Source organism: Macaca mulatta, chromosome 6 (genome assembly GCF_049350105.2).
Source record: "Macaca mulatta isolate MMU2019108-1 chromosome 6, T2T-MMU8v2.0, whole genome shotgun sequence".
NCBI classification, from domain to species: Eukaryota; Metazoa; Chordata; class Mammalia; order Primates; family Cercopithecidae; genus Macaca; species Macaca mulatta.
Genome location: NC_133411.1, coordinates 34,349,022 through 34,366,708, shown reverse-complemented (window position 1 = coordinate 34,366,708; position 17,687 = coordinate 34,349,022).

Below are 17,687 nucleotides of genomic sequence, written 5' to 3'. Positions count from 1 at the left end.
CTTTATTATTTGTGATCCTTATTTTTTCATGTGCTTTTGACTCATTGTCTAGTGTCTCTTCATTTAAGATGAAAAAATTCCCTATCATTTTTCTAGTAGGGCAAGTCTGCTAGTAATGAATTCTGTCCCTCTTTGTTTATCAGAAATGTCTTAATATTTCCTTCATTGTTGAAGGATAGTTTTACTATATACAGAATTCCTTATTGGCAGCCTTTTTTCGTCACTTTCCACATGTCATCCCACTGCCTTCTGGACTCCATTTTTCTTTTCTTTTCTTTTTTTTTTTTTTTTTTTTTTTTTGAGACGTATTCTTGCTCTGTCGCCCAGGTTGGAGTGCAGTGGTGCGATCTGGGCTCACTGCAAGCTCCGCCTCCCGGGTTCACGCCATTCTCCTGCCTCAGCCTCCTGAGTAGCTGGGACTACGGGCTCCCACCACCAAGCCCAGCTAATTTTTTGTATTTTTAGTAGAGACGGGGTTTCACCGTGTTAGCCAGGATGGTCTCGATCTCCTGACTTTATGATCCACCTGCCTTGGCCTCCCAAAGTGCTGGGATTCCGGGCGTGACTTTTCTTCTTTTAATGAGAAACCAGTTGTTAATTTTATGAAGACTCAGTATACATAATAAGTTGTTTGTTCTTGCTGCTTTCAAGATTTGTGTTTGTCCTTGTCATTTAACAGTTTTGCTAATGTGTTTAGGTGTGGCTGTCACTGAGTTTATCCTACTTGAAGTTCATTGAGTTTCTTGGATGTATAGAGTAATGGTGTTTTTAAAATCATATTAAGAAGTTTGGCGTCCTCATATGTTCTTTCTCCACATATTCTTCATGTGTTTCTTCATGTGTTCTTTATACCCCGTTCTTTTTCTATTCTCTTTCTAAGATCCCATGTAGATATGCTAGATAGTGTTCCATAAGTATCTGGGGCTCTGTTCAATTTTTTCATTACGTTTTTCTTTCTGCTCGTTAGACAGCATAATCTCAATTGGCCTGTCTTCAAGTTTGCTGGTTCTTGCTTCTGCCAACTCAAATCTGCTGTTAAACTTCTCTAGTGAATGTTTTTTATGAGTTATTGTACTTTTCAACTCCAAAATTCCAAATTATTTTTTATTATTTCTATCCCTTTATTGATATACTCTATTAGGTAAGATATTGATCTCATAATTTTCTTTAATTACTTAAGCATAATTTCCTTTAGTTCTTTGAACATAATAGCTGATTTAAAGTCTTTATTCTTTAGGTCCAACATCTGAGCCTCTTTGAAGACATCTTCTATTGACTGCCTTTTTTTTTTTCCTGTTTAAGAGCCATAGTTCATGTTTCTTTGCATATCTTATAATTTTTGTCATAAACTGGACATTTTAAGTAATATAATGTGGCAACTCTAGAAACGAGACCACCACCCTCCAGGATTGTCTCTTGTTGTTATTTTGTGTTATTTCTGGATTTTATTGTTGCTGTCGTTGTTGTTACTACTTGTGTGTTTAGAGGCTTTTGTGTGTGTGTGTGTGCCAAGGCTTTAGGTCTGTATTCCTCACAATGTACAGATGCTGAAGTGTTTTCCTGGTTCGCTCAGTGGTCAGCTAGCACTGAGAAAGATATTGTCTTAAATACTTTAAGCCAATAGATCTTAAGCTCTTTGCCAAGGAATTCCGTGTGTTTGTTGGAGCACACCTTCAGCATCCCAGCAATTTCCCTTGTCCTTCACTTTCTGCTTGCACACAGCCTCAGCATCAGAGTAGAGTGATGCTGGACCTTTTTGGTTCTTTATTGGGCATTCACATAGTCCTGCACATGTGCATGGCCTTCTAAATCCTAAGGACTGCACCTTTACAAAATCCACCCCACCCCTAACCCACCCATGGACATTGAATTCCCCAGACCTTCCTTTTCAGTGTTTTGACCAGCCTCTTGTTTGCACCAACTAGTACTGCAGCCTCAGGCAGCTGCAATGTTACATAAATGTCACTGATTGTTTTCAACAGATGCCCTAGGGATCCAGTTTTCCCCCCTGAGAGAGCCCTAAGTGGGTTAAATAATGACAAGCCCAGTGAGTGTCTTTTCCAGGGGGCTTCCAGAGAAGTCAAAGAGTGACAAATTCTCTGGGAATATCCATATTTAGGAGCTTCAGACCCAATCTTTCCCTTTCAGTGGCTTTAGGTTGCTGCCTTTCAAGCCTACCACAGAGCTGAGGAGAGGAGGATGGGAATAAGGCAAGTTAAAATGCCAAAAATGTCATTATTCTTACTGAGATTCAGCTGCTTTTTTGGAAAACAAAAATAGTTTTCAAATTGTCATGAGCTAATTGACTAATTTCTAGAATTCTGAAAGGTTGAGTCAGCTGCTTTTCTTGAAAAAAAAGTTCTCAAATTGTTGCAAGTTAATTTGGCTAATTTTCAGTATAAGAGTTTTATAAGGGTATGATTCTGTTTCCTCCTTTCCTAGCCTTTGTGCTGTGATTGTCTTTCATTTTACCTCTAATTGTTACAAACCCCACAATACATTATTGTCGCTTTAACTAGTGGATTATCTCTCAAAGAGATTTTCAATGAGAAAAAATTATATATTCACTCACATAGTTACCATTTCTGTTGTTTTTCACTTCTTTGCATAGATCCCTATTTTCCTTTGGTAGAGTTTTTTTTCTACCTGAAAGATTTTCATGAGTGTTTTCTGTAGTGCAGTGCTGCTGATAGAGAATGCTTTCAGCTTTTATATGCCCAAATGTTTTCTCGCCTTCTTTTTTGAAAGATATCGTCACCGGTTGTAGAATTCTAGGTTTGTTTGTTTGTTTTTAATACTTTAAAGATGCTCCATTTTCTTCTGGCTTTCATTGTTTCTGATAAATGTGTTGTTGCTCTTACCATTTTCTTTTTCTGTACGTAATATGTCTGCTTCCTCAGACTACTTTTAAAATGTTTTCTTCTTTATTGCTTTTAAGCAACTTGTTAATGATATACCTTGGTACATTTTCTTATCTCTTGTACCTGGAGCTTGTTGAGTTTCTTAGAGCTTACATCAATTGGGAAAATTTTTTATGTTTTTCCAAGTAACTTTTATCTCCCCTCCATCTCTTCCATACACACACACAGGCCATTTGAAATTGTCCCACAGCTCATCTGTGCTCTGTTCACTTTTTTCCAGTTTTTTTTCTGTTTTTCATTATAGATCATTTTTATTTTGTATCTTCAAGTTTACTAATATTTCTGCTGTAATATCTAATCTGCTATTAAGTCTATCTAGTATACTTTATTCTCAGATATTGTATTTCTTATGTTTACATGTTCAATTTGAGTCTACTTTCCGTCCCTCATGTTGCTACTTAATAAGCTTAAGCTTTTACCTTGTTGAATACATGGAATTATATTTATAACTGTTTTTCTTTTTTTGTTTTTTTTTTTTGTTTTTTTTTTTTGAGATGGAGTTTTGCTTTTGCCACCCAGGCTGGAGTGCAATGGCACCATCTCACTTAACTGCAACCTCCAACTCCCAGGTTCAAGCAATTCTCCTGCCTCAGCCTCCCGAGTGGCTGGGATTACAGGCACCTGCCACCACTTCCGGCTAATTTTTGTATGTTTAGTAGATATGGGGTTTCACCATGTTGGCCCAGCTGATCTCGAACTCCGGACCTCAAGTGATCTGCCCACCTCAGTCTCCCAGAGTGCTGGGATTACAGGCATGAGTCACTGTGCCCAGCCAATTATAACTATTTTGTTTATTGTTCTTGTCTATTAATTCTATCATCTGTTTCATTTTGAGATCTCTATGTGTTTTTCTCCTTATAATGAATTGCATTTTTCTGCTTCTTTCCAAACCTTGTAATTTTTTATTGGATTTCATACGTAGTGAATTTTATTTTGTACTGTGCTTGAATTTTTTTATAAGGATTCTTGGGATTTGTTCTGGATCACAGTTAAGTTTCCTGGAAATCGTTTGATCTTTCAAGGCTTTCTTTTAAGCTTTGTTATGCAGTAACATAACAACCTTCATTCTAGAGCTAATTCCGTCCCGTTACTGAATCAATAACTTTCTGAGCACTTTATCCATTACCTTGTGAGTTACAAAGTTTTGTACTCTGGACAGTTTGTACATTATTTGAAGTGTAAGATCTGGAAATTATTTCCTCTGCTTATTTCAAGTAGTCTTTTTCTTGGCCTTGTGTCATTTTCTCACACTTACGTGCTGATTAGTATTCTGCTGAAAACTTGAGCGGAACCTACTGCAGATATTCAAAGCTCTTCTCTCTCTCTCTCTCTCTCTCTCTACCTCTCTCTCCCTCCCTCCCTCCCTCTCTCTCTCTTCTCTCTCTTTCACTGTGCAACTCGCTATTCTGTGGCACTCTGCCCTGTGAACTCTAACTGCCTTGATCTCCCAGGCTCCCAGCTGTTCCTTCAATTCAGATGATCACTGGGTTCTGCCCAGGTTCTCCTGTCCTACACTGTGGTCTGGAAGTTTTCTCCGGGCAGTAATCTGGGACCCTGATATGGCTCACTTTATTTGTTTTCTCTCTTTGGGGGATCACAGACCAATGTCTAAAAACTATTATTTATATTTTGTTGAGTTTTTAGTTGTCTTAGTGATAAGGGTGACTACTCCCTGTTACTGTAGCTTTGTGAGAAGCTGAAGTTCTATTTGGTTGAATATGAGAGACGCTTAGGAGGTAGAATTGACAAAACCTGGTGACTGAGTGAATATCAGTATGAGGACAACATTGCAGTCTAGAATTATTCCCCGTGGATAGATAATTGCATCTGAACAGCTTTCACTAACTGATTAGTATTAATCACTTGCATTTGTATAGCACTTTGTATTTACTATCCCCATACTATTGTCTTCTTCTTCACTAGTGAAAAGGAGAGCTGGTAAAGTTAATCAGTAATAACACCCTTACCATTTGCCAGCTATGTGCTGCCACAAAGTCCACAAAGCTGTATATATTATATAAAGTGGTATTTGTGAGATGGGAGAGTTCTTTTGACCCCCTTGCGGGACTCGTGAAAGGGGTAGCTCATTTATTCAACTGCCACACTCAATCCCTTATGGGAGGGACCACACTAGCTGATGGGTGCAGGAACCAGAGCAAATGAACGCTGGAACTGGCTGGTCGCTCCTCTCTGATGGGAGCAGGTTCTGTGTGGGCCCCACAGCAGCATCCGAGTGTGTTACAATGCTCTTTTAGCTTTGCTGTCCTGGAGGGGTTGTCTGCAACCCACGGAGCCCCAGAGGGTGTGTGTTAAAATCAGTGCTTTTTTAACATTTGCCATCCATGGACAGTTAAGTATTAACCAGCTCAGTGGAGGGTCAGGGTGACAGCCTTTTACACCCTGCCCTCTTGGGTGCACAATATCCCTCTTGGTACTCAAGTTCTTGTCCAGTGTCCAGGAAGAATTAGGTCACATGAACAAATCGAAGGGTGGTGAATGTGGAGGACTTTTAGTGGTGGAAGTGGCTCTCAGCAAAAGGTAGAGCTAGAAAGGGAATGGAGCAGGAAGGTAATCTTCCCCTGGAGTCTGGCTATTCCGGGCCAAACTCCTCTGTGACCCGTCTCCAACATCCAGCTGCTGCTTCTCCTCTCAATGTCCAGAAGCATCTCTCGTGTGTGTGTGTGTGTGTGTGTGTGTGTGTGTGTGTGTGTCTGCTCAGTCTGGAGTTTGGAGTTTTTATGGGCACAAGATAGGGGGCAGGGTGGGCCAAAAAGCAACATTCAGTGGGGAAAACAGGGATAGTTCTCACTTTGGGCTCCGGATCCAGGCTTTAGGGTGGAGCCCTTGCCAGGGACCCTGCCCTCTTCTACCCAGTATTTCCCTGTTTTCTCTGTCTCCTGTCCATATCATTTGCTTCAGAATTTCAACCTACGAAACATCCACAGAACAGTGGAAGTTTTAGTGCCTTCTCTTTTCTGTACAATATCCAATTCCACTATGGCCCCCACCAAGAGTTACTGAATGGTCTTTCTCCTATATTCTCTACTCTCAAAGTCTACCTTCTTCCTTATATTCACCTCTTTCATAATCATTAGGAGATTTTTAAGAAAAGTCTTTCTTTGGAACCTCTTTTCTCTTTAATATCACAGCTACTCTCCCCATCCTCTGCTGTATATTATATGCGATTCGTTAGAAATAAACATAATATTGCCTTGTATCCCATAAGGAGGTGGATATATACCACTCTGCAAGAAAGGGGTGGAAGATGGTGGAATATGTGTAGTGGTATTGGCAGAGGGAGAAAGCAAGTCCTGCCACACCTCTTTTATAGATATAGAAATTAAGCCAAGGGAAATCAAGTATAAAGTATATAGATCATGAAAGAAACTAAATAGGTATGATAACTGTATGCAATGTGTATTCTTGAATTAGATCCAGGATTGGATTTTTTTTTTTTTGTTATAAAAAACAGTGAAACAATTTTTAAAAACTTAAGTACCTAATTTTAGTAATTATTATTGTGATTATGTAAGAGAATGTCCTTGTTTTTAGGAAATCCACACATAAATGTTCAGGGGGAAGGAAGCATTATGTCTGACTCTCCGACAGTTCAGAAAAAGATACTAGACAGACAGATTAGATTTAAAGCAAATGTAGTAAAATAACATTTGGGAAAACTGGGTGAAGAGTATATGAAAATTATATTGTGTATTGGTCCATTTCTGTTACTAGAAGGAATACCTGAGACTGGGTAATTTATAAAGAAAAGAAGTGTGATTGGCTCATGGCTCTGCAGGCTGTACAGCAAGTATGGTGCCCGCCTCTGCTTCTGGTGAGGGCCTCAGGGAAGCTTACAATCATGGCAGAAGGTGAAGGAGGAGCAGGCATGTCACATGGTGATAGTGGGAGCAAGAGAGTGAGGAGTGCAGTCTCAGACTTTTAAACAACCAGATCTCCCTCAAACTAACTGTGCAAGAACTCACTTTTCACCAAGGGGATGGTGCTAAACCCTTCATGAGGGATCCGCTCCTGTGATCCGCTCACCTCCCACTAGGTCCCACCTCCAGCACTGGGAATCCCATTTCAACATGAGATTTGGAGGGAACACACATATAAATCATATCATATTGTTTTTGCAGCTTTCCTAAAAATCTAATTTTGTTAAAAAAAAGATTTTTTTTTTTTTTAAGTATCTGGATCATATTTGATACAGTCAGGACTAGATCTATTTCTCTTGGCTCCAACATCCACTTCTAGTTATGTTTCCTTTACAAGATGGTTTGGGAAATTTTTCTCCTAGAAAATGTAGATTGATTTTTAAACATGCCCCAACCCCCCAACATGCACACTTCTAGTCCTTGGTGAGAAAAAAATATTCAAATGCCTAGTTCATTTTTTTACTAATCTTTAGGTCTCCATGTTTAAAAATAAATACTTCAGCTCTGCCAATGGCATCTGTTTCTTTTATGCCCTGGGGGCCATTGCCCAGTGGGATTGCTTTTGAGGTGATAGAACATACTCTGAATTTTCTGAGAACTAACATGTTAACATATGGAATTATTTTTGAGGACATCTTACAAACTCGTCTCTTCTTTGAACAAACAGTTCTAAATTATCTGTCACTCTGCAAAATCTCATGAACTTCAACAAATGCAAACATATTCAATTTATGGAAGCAGTCAGTTCCAATATTTTCTTTATGCATTTTTTTCCTTCACTGGGATATTTTCTCCTGACAGTTTTTATGATGTAAGGAACTCTTAGTTCTTTGCTCAAAAAAACAAAACAAAGTCACTTTTTACAAATAGTGATCCTCTTTAATCAGCAGCTGACCTCTAGGACTCTGGTTAATTCATTTTAAAAATAGTTTAGAAAACAAATGATTGCATATGTGTAAAAGGCTCCTTAGCCTGAGTGGAGCTATTTTTTTCCATTTTAAAAGCTGGGATCTTTTAGAGCACTCTCTTTCTCTAGCCTCCACAATCACATTTTGTGTCTTTTCCCTGGATGTGGCTATCCTTTATCTCTCTGATAGCAACAACTTATTCCAGGACAGACTTCATAACAACAATTTGCTTGGTCTTTCCTTGAAACTCTGCTAAAGAAACTGGATTCAAGAGAATCTGCTCAGCAAATTTATGGCAGTAGTCCAAATCTGACGGAAATAAAAATATCAATGACCCTCTAGGTTGCTCTAAGGAGTAAGCAAGAAGAAAAAAAAATGTTTAACTTTGTAAGTACTGCCCCAAAATCTAGAATACTCTGCCTTGCGTTTTAGATACATATAGACACGTCTTATCCTACTCAACAAACCCTGCTCCATCCCCAAAATGCTCCCACTTCACTGTAAAATTTTTAAGTACCGGGATTTTTTTCTGCTTATCTTTGCATTTCTGCAGCAGAAAACTGTTAGGAGGGATTGAGTAGAGGCTTTTGAGTTCATTTAACAAGAGGGAACTCGCTGTGGAAACTAGTGGATCTGCTTTTGCTGTAGAAGATCATCTTTGAGCAGGATTGGGAGCTTTTTGTTTATCTGAGAGAAGAGAATCATTTCTTATACTGTGCTTGACCAGTCGCATATGTAACAGAAGCCCTGTGAAGTATTATTTGAGAGAAACCCCTGCCCCTAGAAAACATCCTTCATCGGTCGCTGAAATCCTGCCATTAAAAATTTATTTTTCCTTCAACTTGATAAAGAACATCTACAGAAACCTGCATTTAACATCATACTTAGTAGTGAGAAACTAAATATTTTCCTACTAAGTTCCGGAACAAGGCAGAGATGTCCACTTTCACCATTCATATTCAGCATCATATTGGAAGTTCTGCTTGATGCAATAAGTCAAGAAGGAAAATAAAAGGTGTATAGATTTGGAAATAAAGAAATAAACTGTCTTTGCTCACAGATGACGCAACTGTTTATGTAGAAAATTCCAAAGAGTCAACAAAGAAAACTTCCTGAAACTAATAAACAATTATAGTAAGGTTGCAGGATACAAAGTTAATATGCCTAGTTTATTTTTTTAATCTTTAACAGATACCATTGATGGTATATGGGAAGTCAATTGCTTTCTTATATACCAGCAATGAACAATTGGAATTTGAAATTTAAAGTACAAAGTCATTTATATTAACACCAAAAAAAATGAAATGCTTGGGCACAAATTTAACAAAATATGTATAAGATCTGTATGAGGAAGAGTACAAAACAAATGAAAGAAATATATCAACAAGATATAAATAAATGGAGAGATATTCTATGTTCATGGATGGGAACATTCAATATTGTTAAGCTATTCATTCTTTCCAACTTGATATGTAGAGTCAACACAATCCCAATAAAAATTCCAACAAATTATTTTGTCAATAATTTGATTGTTATAATATAAATCAAATGATTCTAAATGTTATATAAAATATAAAAATGTGCAAAATAACCAACAAAATATTGAAGAATAAAGTCATAGGATTTACACTACCGAACTTCAAGACTTACTATAAATTTACAATAATTAAGACAATGTGGTATTGGCCAAAGAATAGACAAATAAATCTATGGAACAGATAGAAAGCCAATAAATACAGCCACACAGATATAGTCAATTAATCTTTGACAAAGGAGTAAAGATAATTTGATGGCAAAAGAATAGCTGTTCCAACAAATGATGCAGGAACAAGTGGACATCAACAGGCGAAAATACATGAATCTAGACATAAATCTTACACTTTCCACAAAAATTAACTCAAAATGGATCATAGCTTGAAGTGTAAAGTGCAAAACCATAAAACTCCTAAAAAATACCATAGAAGAAAATCTAGATAAACTTGGGTTTGGCAGTGACTTCTTAGCTACAACACCAAAAGCACCATCTATGATAGAAGAAAACTGAGGTGTGACTCCATTAAAATTAAAAGCTTCTGCTCTATGAAGGATTCACTTAAGAAAATGAAAAGATGAACCACAGATGGGGAGAAAATCTTCGCAAAGCAAATATCTAATAAAGAACTGGTATCCAAAGTATGCAAAGAACTCTTAAACTTAACAATAAGGAAGAAAAATGTGGTTAATTAATGGGGAAAAGACCTTAACAGAAACCTCACCAAAGAAGATGTACAGATGACAATAAGCATATGAAAAATACCCAACATCATATATAGTTAGAGCATTCCAATTAAAACAACAATAAGATACCACTACATACCAATTAGAATAACTAAAATCCAGAACACTGACAATACCAAATGTAGGTGAAGATGGAGAGCAACAGGCACTCTCATTCATTGCTGGTGGGAACACAAAATGGTACAGCCACTTTAGAAGACAGTGTGGCAGTTTCTTACTAAACTCAATGTATTCTTACCTTATAATCTGGCAATCTAGCTCCTTAGTATTTACCCAAATGAGCTGAAAACTTATATCCACATAAAAACCTGTACATAAATGTTTATAGCAGCTTTATTCATAATTGCCAAAACTTAGAAGCAACCCAGCTGTCCTTGGATAGGCAAATGGATAAACAAACTACGGTATACCCTTACAATGGAATATTATTGTGTAACTCAAAGAAGTGAATAATCAAACCATAAAAAGGCATGGAGGCATATTGCTGAAAGAAGTCAAGCCTAAAAAGGCTGCATACTGTTTGGTTCCAACTGTAGGACATTGTGGAAATGGCAAAACTGTAGAGACAGTAACAGGAGCAGTGGTTTGGAGGGGTTTTGAAAGGAGGGAGGGAGATAAGAGAGGTGGCACATGGGGAATTTTAGAGTAGTGAAATTATTCTGTATGATACTTTAATGGTGGATACATGACATTATTCATTTGTCAAAACATACAGAGCTTTACAACACAGGGTGAACCCTAATGTAAACTATGACTTTAGTTAATAATGTGTCAGTATTTGTTCATCAGTTGTAACAAATATACCACATTAATGCAAGATGTTAATAAAAGCAGAAACTGTGGGAAGTAAGTGGGGAGGGGAAATGGGGAGCGGAGGCATGAAGGAACTCCGCCATTTTTCTGTAAATCTAAAACAGTTCTAAAATATGAAGTCTATTACTTTAATTTCTTAAAAATTATTTCCTGGGAAATTCAAAGGAATTTTTAATAATTCTCACTTGTAAAATTTCTGTGAATAATTAACTAACATATTTGTATGCAAATGAGTAGATCTCATTGGTAGTCTTCTACTCAAGAGTCTCTCTGCAGAATGAAATTTCCAGGTTTCATGAGACTGGGGGCTGCTGAAAGAGAAAGTGTGATTCAGAAAAGATCACTAGGTCAAAAGTCACCTTTGTATTCTGGTTATGAGCTCTCATGATACTAGGTCTCCACAGGAGAAACATCCTCTCTTTTTCACATTTATGACTATTTCAGCATCTCTGAGTAAGGGGCTAGAGCTTCTCTAATACTTACAAGTAATGAAAATTCTACTGCCTTTGTACTTGGAGATAACAAAATGCATCAGTATGTATCAACAGCATGTATTAAGTTTGCATCTCACTTGAGCAAGTTACTTTAACCTCCTTTAAAATAAAGATAATAACTGTTACTTCGATCAAAGGGTTGTAGTGATGATTAAATGAGGTAATGTAGGTATGTTATGAGGCTTCAATAAAATATTAGCAATTGTTGCTACTGCCACTACTGTTGCTGTTATGTCTTGCCAATAGAATACTTTCTGGGGAAAATGCCGATAAAATGTAAATTTCAGAATGTCTGATTTTAGTTAGAGGACTAACTGTGGTTGTAGGAGGTGAGAGGATAGGAACAAGAAGGATATCTGGATGAGGTAAAAAAGAAACTAACTTTTTTTTTTTTTATCAGCTACTTGGCCCCTGTGAATCAAGCATCACGTGCATTGTTATCTCAGGAATCCTCGGGCAACCTTATGAGCTAGTCCTTTTTATACTAGATGGAGAAACTGACATGGAGGGTAGGTAATTTACCCAAGGTCGTGCAACTAGTATTGCAACTCACAATGCCGAAGTTCGAACTCAGGGCTTTTTTTTTTTTACTCAGAATCATGTGAACTTCCCTGTCTGGCATGTAATGTCACATGGGCTGAAAGACTAGGCTTCTTCATTATTTGGACTTAGACTACCTTCCTTGTGGTCAGTGTCTCAGAAGTGTCAAATTTGTTTAACCTATTTTTGAACAAATAAGAAAGTGATTAAATGAATGAATTAGGTGAATTAATCTATACAAAAATACAGAATATTAATGTAAATCAAAAGTGGACTTTATTTTCACACTATGGGTGCGCTTGCCTTAAAGTTGCAGAACTTCTAGAAATGTAGTTATATTTTAAATGCTCTAAGGAACCTCCCTCATTTGAACCTGATAGTTTTGTGAAGGAAAAATTCCTTTTGAAATAGGAACAATTGCCTTATTTATCAGTAGGTTTTTATTTCAATGGGTTTAATTTTTTGAAAAATGAGGCACCCCATAGAGGATTGAGTAAATGGTCCTAAAAGTTTGCTTGAATGTCACTTTGTGAAATGAACACAGATCAAAGCCGAGTCACTGAAGATTCCCACTTTTTCTATAGCACTTTTTCCCCACCTTATAGAGGCATACACATTGGCTCAGGCAACCAGTTTTGTTTGTTCGTTTGTTTGTTTCTGGCTAAGTCTCTTCCAGGCTTCCGTTCAGATAATTCTTTTCTGTTCTCATAGGAAGATGAACATGTTACCTGGTAGAGGCAACAATCTAATTTGAATTTGTGTTTCTGATTAAAACTAGTAATAAAAGGCATTCCTGCTGTCAGAGGTGTCTAAAATATTGAATTAGTCAACAGATATTTGTAAAGTCTACTATGTGCTAGACAATAGAGACAAAAGATGTAAACCACAATCTCTGTCTTCAATGAACTCATAATGCAATAAGTGAGATGACTAGATAATCACCTTTTGAAGATTATTTTTATTTTTATTATTCTACAATAATATGGTAAAACATTTGCATATAAAATGCCATGAAGAAGTAAGGAAATAATCAAGATGTAAAAGCATTAGTGAGTGGGAATTATTATCTACGTACCAGACCTTATGCTCACTAAATTCTTAAAACTACTCTTTGAGATGCATATGCTTACCACCGCCCCCACCCCAACCACACCTTTTACAGATAAGAAAAAGTGCCAGTGCCAGGGAAAGGCAAAGCTGGGAGTTCAAACCCAGTCCTACCAATTCCAATAGAGTTTTTCTCCCGAAGTAGCCACCATTTTCTGAATACATTCAATGCACCCGGTTCTGGAGTAGGCAGTTCAATATGTCTAGATGGTTCAGGGAGTGTGGCTGGATTTGAGCAAACTCAAATGCTTCTCTGAGAAGTGAAGAGTGACAACCTCACCCCAAGTATCAGTTGATCAGCACGGGAAGCATTGTTGGGGGTGTATGGAGTTGTGCTTTGTTTTGTTTGTTCTGCTGTGTTTTGTATTTTGCTGAAGATTAAGAGGAACTTGGAGGCAGGTGAGCTAAGGGAACAGGAAAAACCAGGACAATGGAGAAGGCCTGGACTATTTTCTTTCACTCATCTCATCCCACCTCCACTTCAAACTTGAATGGTCACTTTTTGTTAGAAGGTAAAATATATTTTTTCCATGAAAGTTCTTGTGAGACTCAAGGCATAGGTAGTGCTGACTAGCGGCTCAGATGACCCAACTGAATCCAAAATGAGGCGTGCCCTGTAATGTCTACTTGTGCCCTACATAGGAGGAGGGAGCAGTATCTTCTTAGTATATTCATTTCCTAAAGCACTTTAACAAAGTATTCCAAACATGGTGTCTTAAAACAACAGAAATTTATTCCCTAATGGTTCTGGAAGCCAGAAGTCTAAGATCAGCTTCACTGTGCCTAAGTGAGGTGCTGGCAGGGTGATACTCCCTCCAGAAGCTATAGAGGAGAATCTGTTCCTTTCTTCTTCCAGCTTCTCGTGGTTGCTGCTTTGGCATCCAGCTTCTTGTGGTAGCTTGTAGCTGCATCACTCTAACCTGTAAGGCCAGTATCTCCAAATTTCTCTCTGCCTCCCCGCTCACGTCACCTTCTCCTCTTTTTTCTATGTCAAATCTCCTTCTGCCTCCCCCTCATAAGGCTATATATAATTGCACTTAGGGCCTACTCTGATAAACCAATGAAATCTCCCCATCTTAATTAAATCTGATCATCTTAATGAAATCTATAAAGACTCTGTTTCCATATAATATAATGCTCACAGATTCCAGGGATTCGAATATGTATATCTTCAGGGATCATTTTTCAGCCCATCACATCCAGGATTCCTGTCTTTCAAGTCAGTGGGTAAGGGCCTCATTTGAGGCCTACAAACCCATGGACTTCCCAAAGGGTTCACAAACAGAAGAAGAGGAGCAGTCAGTACTGAGACCCTGGGAATCCCCTTGACCTTGGAAAACTCCTGACTATGACCCAAGGAAACCTTGATTGAGCTGGGGAGTTGAGTAGGGAAGTAGGGTGGGTAGGGTGACCACCTACAGGAACAAGTATGAGCTAAGAGCCATGGAAATTTGGAAATACATTTTCATGTGTGCTACAGACTGCATGTTTATGTTCCCCCCAAATTCATATGTTGAAACCTAATCCCCAATGTGATTGTATTTGGAGATGGGACCTTTAGGAGATGATTAGGTCATGAGGGTGGTGGCCTTATAAATGGGATCCATGCCCTTATAAAAGAAACCCAAGAGCTCCCTCAGCTTTCTACTACATAGGAGATAGTAAGAAGACTATGAACCAGCAAGAGCCCTCACTAGATACAGAATCTACCTGAACCTTGATCTCGGACGGCCCAGCCTCCAAAACTGTGAGAGATAAATTTCTGTTATTTCTAAACCACCCAGCCTATGGTATTTTTATTATAGCAGCCCAAAAGGACCAAGACAGTCTCTACATATACTCTCGCAGACTGATACAGGCTGAGACATTTGGATGAGCTATAACCAGTACTTGATGGGGCAAAACATAAAAAGGTGCAATCATAAAGTAACTTTACTTTCCTCCCTGCCCTTGGCACTAGCTCAATGGGTTCGTAACTGGTAACCCATTGTAACTCAGTAACTCAGGCAGCACCCATAATTTTCTGATTCATTTTGAATATTAGGAGTCCTCTGGTCAGTCTCACTCCAGTAATTAAATGTCCAGTCCACTATTATGATCAACTTTTCATACTTTATTTAAAGCTAAAGTTCCTTCCTTCCTCTGGTTCGGGGCTACTTCCAGCTAAGAAACCTGCAGTGGGGGAAAGGAACATGGTCCTTTTTATTTCTCAGACTTGAATTTTTCTCCTTCTCTACCCTCCCCAAATCCTACAGAGTTACTGCTGGGAGTGGGAGTAGGGAGAGGTAGGGGAAAGTTCTTACTGGACTAAAAGATATGTAATCTGATAGTAGCGCTCTCAGGGTATGGCAGATTTCCAATACTGATTTTTTTCATGAGCATTTTTCTGGAGTTTCTTCAAGATTCTGCTAGTAGGAACATCAAATGGCAATTCTTAGGTCACCAGCAATCTGACAAGGTGCTAAGGAGTCAATCCTTGGGTCCTGGGAATCCAGCAGTCAACACACACAGATGTTCCCTGACAGGGTTCATTAAGTCCCTTTTAAGCTGGCTGTAAACCAACTCTCTCCCAAAGTGTCGCCATCATGTCCAAAGTAATCTTTCATATGACCAGGCTATGTAGTCCCCAAAAAGGCAGCTTACCCCATTGCAGCCTACATTTTCTCTTCTCTGCCATCTTAAGCTTCTAGAATAAAAATTAAAAAAAAAAAAAATTGCAACTCTTAGGCAAAAGTTCTGCTAAAGAGGAATGTCTTTGCAGTTACTGAAGTTAACTTTTTGTAAAACTCTTCTCCCTCTTTTCCTCCTCCTTTGGTTGATTTCCTCCTCCTGTTTTCAAATACTTGGTATTTGAAACCAGAAAAAAAATAAATAAAGGCTGTAATTTTGACTTCCCAGGACCCATACTGACCTATGGTCTCCAACCAGCAGATCCAGAGCATGTTAGATGAAATTCAAGGACCTCCAGGCAATACTATATCCTCCTCCTCAGGGTGACGGTTTTTCCACTGCCTCAAACCCTATATCTTTCTTCTGCAGCTGCTCAGCACAGAGTTTTGGTTCTAAGATGTAACAAAGGTGCAGGAAAAGGCACACTCTTTAGTCAACTCTTGGACCCTGCTCCAAATCTCTATCTCCCTACTCTAGAAAGATAAGTTGTTTAATCTAATTCAGGGCTTCTAAAGGAAAAAAACCCTAAGTCAGATTTCATTTATTCTGTTCCCTTAAAGCTAACACCAGTTGGCTTGAGAGGACTCTATTATTTCCTTTTCTCTTGAGTGGCACCAACACTTGAGAAAAAAAGTCAAGTCTATTTAGAGGCTGATGCCCTCTAAAGCACACTCAACACAAAAGCCCTTCAGTGACCTCAGAAACTCTGGTTCTCAGACCATAGAGGTCCACACCCCACTTTGTTGAAGAAATGTGTACATTTTAGCCTTTGCTATTTTATGTTGGTGCAAAGTAATTGCATTTTTTTGGCATTAAAAGTAATTGCAAAAGGCCGGGTGCGGTGGTTCACGCCTGTAATCCCAGCACTTTGGGAGGCTGAGGCAGGCGGATCACCTGTGATCAGGAGTTCGAAACCAGCCTGGCCAACATGGCGAAACCCCGTCTCTACTAAAAATACAAAAATTAGCCAGGCATGGTGGTGGGCGCCTGTAATCCCAGCTACTCGGGAGGCTGAGGCAGGAGAATTGTTTGAACCCGAGAGGTGTAGGTTGCAGTGAGCCAAGATCGTGCCACTGCACTCCAGCCTGGGCAACAGAGCAAGACTCCATCTCAAAAAAAAAAAGTAATTGCAAAAACTGCAATTACTTTTACACCAACCTGATACCTTTCTAAAATATTGACTTCAACTTTAATTTAACCTCATCATTGCAGAGCAAATGGAAATATTCTGATTTCTCTGATAGAGCAAGTAAAGTTTCTAATCAACAAAAATAAGCAGAGAAGCTATCTCCAAATACAGATGTGTCTTTTAAATAAGAAGAAAAGAACTTTTCTTCAGTTCTTAACAATATTTTAAAGCTTAACAAACTGGATAGCATGATGGGTTATATATATTTGTTGACTATTTAAAGATCCACATAGATTTCAAAAATGTCATCCCTGAAAGACAAATAACATATGGTAGAATTTAATATTTATGTGCCTTTATGGAAAGGAATTCATTGTTTTATGATGGAATTTTAAGGGAGATAAATGAGACCTGAAGCAAGACTGAGTTTCTTTAAAATGAGTCCTGGATAAGGAGTGAAGAAGTGGCAGTTAAGAAATTCTAAAATTGGGACAATTTTTAATGCATACTTTAAAAATAAGCACTTATTTGTTTAAATTAGACCTTCATGATAAAGTACCATTATTTTATAAAATGCTGATTCTAGTCAGTAACAATATGGAATTATAAAACTATAATTCACAATACTTAGGAAACTCAAAATCACTATGTTTTAATGCAATTAATTAAAAACTACTATAAAACAGAAAGATTTTCAGTTTTTCAAACATTTATAATTGGTGAGAAGTATAAGCAATTTTATTAATAACAATAAGCATTGTTATTATTAATAAATCTTCTAATGGTGTGTTCCATTTCAAGGATATCAGCCAAAATTGCTTTTAGCTAATGTAAATAGCCTGAATTTTACAGAGAGAAACACACAGTTTCAAATTCTAAGTTTGTCACTT